The following is a 6000-nucleotide window of genomic DNA, read 5'->3' as shown; positions in this document are numbered from 1 at the left end:
TACTCTCTTTTAATATCATTACTTAGTTCTTTACTTTGAAGTAAAACGAAATGTCTAGATACCTTATTTTCTAACTTTACGTAGCCTGTTAAAGGTCGAAGTTAATCTTTTACAACAAGTTATTTCATCTCAGCATCTAAAACATATACGATAAGACAGGCGTAAATAATTCGAAAATCTTTTCTTACCAATTCAATGTGTAACGTTAAAATTTCAACATTTTCGAGAGATCAAGTTTTGCGAAGAAAAGATTTAATAAAAGCAGTCGAGATGAATATTCGTCGCTGTTTCACGTTAAAAGGACTTTTGTATGTTGCAGACAATGCTATCGAAAATAGTAATATAATAATGGAACTTGTATTCCCTTAAATTTTTGTCTGCATTTTAATATATTGTGATATTAACAAATATATTGGAGACGTTTGAGAGATTCCAAATTGTTTTATTCAAATGCCACCTCGATATTATACTATTTCTGAAGAAATTGTTGATTTTATTTATTTTAAGAATTGTCATATTAATTTATCTTATTGTACAATACATTTTCGTTCCATAACATAAGATACTTCTCAAAGAAAGACAAGCGACATTTGCTGTAATAAATTGATGTTATATTATATTACTAGCGGTCCGCCCCGGCTTCGCCCGTGGTACATATTTCGCAATAAAAAGTGGCCTATGTCCTTTCTCGGGTATTAAATTATCTCTATACCAAATTTCATGCAAATTGGTTCAGTAGTTAAGGCGTGATTGAGTAACAGACAGACAGACAGAGTTACTTTCGCATTTATAATAGTAGTATGGATGTGCTATTTATTAAATAGGTTTGAAGTTGGTGCCGAACATTAAGCACTTAGTATTAAGCCCGTGCACCGACATCAAACCTTTTTAATAAATTATAGCACATAATATAAATAATATGTAGTAAATAATAATGTCAAATCTTTTTTCTTTCTTACTTTTCCGTTTTTGAAGTCGGTTGTTTTTAACGCAGTTATTTTTATTAGTGAATATAAGCTTTCCGTGCGATTAGAGCTTTTTATGAAAATTAAGCTCTCCGTGTGATAAGAGCTTCTTGTGAAAATTAAGCTCTCCGTGCGATAAGAGCCTTTAATGAAAATTAAGCTCTGCGTGCGATTAGAGATTTTTGTGAAAATTAAGCTCTCCGTGCGATTACAGCTTTTTGTGAAAATTAAGCTTTCCGTTCGATTAGAGCTTTTAATGAAAATTAAGCTCTCCGTGCGATTATAGCTTTTTTGAAAATTAAGCCTCCGTGCGATTAGAGCTTTTTGTGAAAATTAAGCTCTCTATGCGATTAGAGCTTTTGTGAAAATTAAACTCTCCGTGCGATTAGGGCTTTTTGTGAAAATTAAGCTCTCCGTGAGATTAAGAGCTTTTTTGTAAAAATTTAGCTTTCCGTGCGAATAGAGCTTTTTGTGAAAATTAAGCTTTCCGTTCGATTAGAGCTTTTAATGAAAATTAAGCTCTCCGTGCGATTATAGCTTTTTTGAAAATTAAGCCTCCGTGCGATTAGAGCTTTTTGTGAAAATTAAGCTCTCTATGCGATTAGAGCTTTTGTGAAAATTAAACTCTCCGTGCGATTAGGGCTTTTTGTGAAAATTAAGCTCTCCGTGAGATTAAGAGCTTTTTTGTAAAAATTTAGCTTTCCGTGCGAATAGAGCTTTTTGTGAAAATTAAGCTTTCCGTTCGATTAGAGCTTTTAATGAAAATTAAGCTCTCCGTGCGATTATAGCTTTTTTGAAAATTAAGCCTCCGTGCGATTAGAGCTTTTTGTGAAAATTAAGCTCTCCATGCGATTTGAGCTTTTTGTGAAAATTAAGCTCACCGTGCGATTAGAGCTTTTTGTGAAAATTAAGTTTTCCGTGCGATGAGTTTTTTGTGAATATTAAGCTCTCCGTGCGATTAGAGCTTTTTTGTGAAAATTTAGCTTTCCGTGCGAATAGAGCTTTTGGTGAAAACAAGCTCTCCGTGCGATTAGAGCTTTTTGTGAAAATTAAGCTCTCCATGGGATTAGAGCTCTTTGTGAAAATTAAGCTCTTCGTGCGATTAGAGCTTTTTGTGAAAATTAAGCTTTCCGTGCGATATGAGCTTTTTGTGAAAATTAAGCTCTCCATGCGATTAGAGTCGTGTTCTTGGGTTCTTCCCATGAACTCGATCTACGCTCCTTGGACAACCTTACGCTTCGCATGCCCGCTCACAAAACCCGTTTTTACGATGCCTCCTTTACCGTGCAAGCTGTAAGGTTGTGGAACTCGCTCCCATTAAACATCAGGAAAGCTCAATCTATAAGCTCTTTTAAATATCAAGTCAAACAGCATTATCTTCACAACTGACGTTTAAATGTTTCATTCTTTCTTATCTATCTTACTTAGTTACTTTATCCTGTTCTTTTTCTTTATTCGCTATGTATTTTTTAATATTTGTATTTATGTATCTATTTACTACTTTTATTTGCACCTTATATTATGTTTCGCTATGCTCCTTCTACTTTTCAATTGTTTATTTTTATTCAAACTTTTCCTATATCCTAAGGTTGCCTGGAAGACATCGCTTCTTAGCGATAAGGCCGCCTATTTTGTACCGCTCTATATTACTTTGTTTGTATTTTTTTGTTTGATTTTGTTTTGTTTGTGTGTGCAATAAAGTGTTTATTATTATTATTATTATTAGAGCTTTTTGTGAAAATTAAGCTCTCCGTGCGATTAGAGCTTTTTGCGAAAATTAAGCTCCGTGCGATTAGAGCCTTTAATGAAAATTAAGCTCTCCATGCGATTAGAGCTTCTTGTCAAAATTAAGCTCTCTGTGTGATTAGAGCTTATTGTGAAAATTAAGCTCTCCGTGCGATTAGAGCTTTTTTGTGAAAATTAAGCTTTCCGTGCGAATAGAGCTTTTTGTGAATATAAAGCTTTCCGTGCGATTAGAGCTTTTTATGAAAATTAAGCTCTCCATGCGATTAGAGCTTTTTTGTGAAAATTAAGCTCTTCGTGCGATTAGAGCTTTTTGTGAAAATTAAGCTTTCCGTGCGATGAGAGTTTTTTGTGAAAATTAAGCTCTCCGTGCGATGAGAGTTTTTTGTGAAAATTAAGCTCTCCGTGCGATTAGAGCTTTTTTGTGCAAATTAAGCTTTCCGTGCGATTAGAGCCTTTAATGAAAATTAAGCTTTCCGTGCGATTAGAGCCTTTAATGAAAATTAAGGTCTCCATGCGATTTTATGCGGTTATTAATTCGGCCGGTATATTTTTTTTTATGTATGTATACCGATTACTCCGAGGTTTCTGAACCGATTTACGTGATTCTTTTTTTGTTCGATGCGGGATGGTGTCGAATTGGTCCCACAATTATTTTTTTCGGATAGGCCCAGTAGTTTTTATTAACCGACTTCAAAAAAAAGGAGGAGGTTATCAATTCGGCCGGTATGTTTTTTTTTTTTTTTAATGTATGTACACCGATTACTCCGAGGTTTCTGAACCGATTTACGTGATTCTTTTTTTGTTCGATGCGGGATGGTGTCGAATTGGTCCCATAAAATCGGATCGGATAGGCCCAGTAGTTTTTATTTTATAAGCATTTTTGTCTGTATTTGTAAATGTTGCAAGTGCAAGTTTGAAGTCGGTTGTTTTTAACGCAGTTATCACTTGTTTTATGAGCATTTTTGTCTGTACTCGATGACTAAGTTGATATGTAGCAAGTAACTTTGATTCACTTCCCGGTAACCGATTGAGCTGAAATTTTGTATACGTATGTAAATTTGATAGCGATGAAACATTATCATGACATGAAGCTGATTTGATGATGGAATCGGAAGGTGGCCATAGGAACTCAGTAATATATTGACTCAACTTTATCGAGTTTGGGCTCGTTTGATTCGTGTTGAAAAATACACTAAAAAGTATTAAATAAAAATAACTGCGTTAAAAACAACCAACTTCAAAAACGGAAAAGTAAGAAATAAAAAAGATTTGATATTATTAACTACTTACTACATAATATTATTGTACATAATATTTCGCAATAAAAAGTGGTCTATGTCCTTTCTCGGGTATCAAAATATCTCTATACCAAATTTACACATTCACATAAGTATATATGTATTTTGCTTTGCTTCTAGGGATCCTAGGTAATAGTAAAATCTAATTGAGATGTATGTCGTTATTCCGTTTTTTTTTCATTGCTATGTCGTTACAATACTAAGGTCCGTAATTATTATACGTATTTAACGTTCTATTAGGTACTACATGCCATTTTTGAAGACAAAATATTTGCGGTGACCTCATTTTTCAAGGCTATAAAAACCTGAAGCAAATTAATTTATTTCTGAGTTATTTATAACTCTTCTGGTCTACTAAATAAATTACACGCCATTAAACCGGCCGAGTTTAATTTTTAATAAACTTCCAAATTATATTTTATCCCCATTCTATGAGATTATAAAATCTCTCTGGATAATAATTGTACCGCTGGATATAAAGAACCTTGGGTTGTCGCGAATTGCTATTATAATGTGACGTCACTCAAATATTCCTAATGGATACTTCTTCGTGTTCTTTGATAGACTTTTATTTATTTACTTTGATGTTTATATGATTCTTTATGAAATATGATATTCATTTTTATAACGATATTGAGTTAAGAGATCATGTAATTATGTCAATATGTTTTAAAAGCACAGATAATAAATCAAATGTATTTACATAATTTTTATTTTTAGAAGAGCCTTTTAGGAAAAATATTCTATTGTTTCTATTATTAGGTCTTGGTTATGTTTGTCTTGCTTTTTTCTTAAATAAAATGAATATGCTTAGAAACTAGCCTTTATTGCAATTTATTCAATATATAGGTATTATTTAACTCGACAACACTTTATAGTTTTTTTTTTCTGCGTGACCACGCTCGTTCTAAAATAGCTTTAATTTCTAAATGTAAAGGTAATACTCGCACAAATAAAACATACCTATACTAAGATAGATATAGTTTACGAAGTTTACAATTGTCCTATCTTCATATTATACACAAATGCAAAAGTTTAAATGTAATTTCCACGCATGAACAGCGCAAGAGACTTGTAAGAATTTGGGCGCACCTGCGAAACAGTTTCGAACTAACATCGGGGAAGTTCAGTTTTGTATAAATGCACTGTGCAACTAAAAGCAGACATCGTACGTCTGTTACTTGTGGGATAGTGGAAATGCAATGAATGGTGATTCTCGGAAATTACAATGTTTGTGGAAAATTTAATCTGACCCCAATTAGCATTCATATTCTATAGTTCATAGAACTGGTATTTCGTGTAGACTACAAAGCTCTTTGATTTGGTTGATGCATTAACTTACAGAAAAGAGCCATTCGCTCTATATATAATTTACGTGCTCGGGACTCACTAAGAGATCATTTTAAGAATACTGGTATCCTTACTGTACCATCACAGTATATATTTAATAATATTTTGCATGTACACAAAAGCTCTGACTTACACACAAGAGTAGGAGATAGACACGATTATGGCACAAGGAACAAGAATAGAATTGAAATGCCATTTTTCCGATTAGCTAAAGTTAAAAATTCATTTATGGGTCAAGGTATACGCTTATACAATAGAATTCCTCACAATATTAAAGAGTTTAGTAGTTCTAAATTTAAAACTTACATAAAAAATGTACTAGTTCAGAGAGCGTACTACAGTATTCAGGAATATATGGACGATAAAGACCCATGGAGGGTTGTCGCGTAAAAACCACAGGACAGTTCTTTGGCATATTATGTAGTTAGGTAGATATAAGTTACATATTATGTAAATTTATTGACATTATTTAAAAGAGCAACTATGGAGTTTCTTGCCGATTCTTCTCCATAGATACTGCTTTCCGAATCGGTGGTAAATGTTAAAAATACTATGTAATGACGATTCGAAAGTGCTACTAAATAGTAGTCTAATTGAATAAATGAATGTTTGAGTTTGAGTTTGAGTTTGAATAGTTAGCT

The sequence above is a fragment of the Colias philodice genome, chromosome 9, assembly GCF_061535455.1.
Source record: "Colias philodice isolate Cphi_HAF_F1 chromosome 9, ilColPhil1 Martin Lab GWU primary, whole genome shotgun sequence".
Classification (NCBI taxonomy): domain Eukaryota; kingdom Metazoa; phylum Arthropoda; class Insecta; order Lepidoptera; family Pieridae; genus Colias; species Colias philodice.
Note: the sequence above shows the minus strand (reverse complement) of the source record.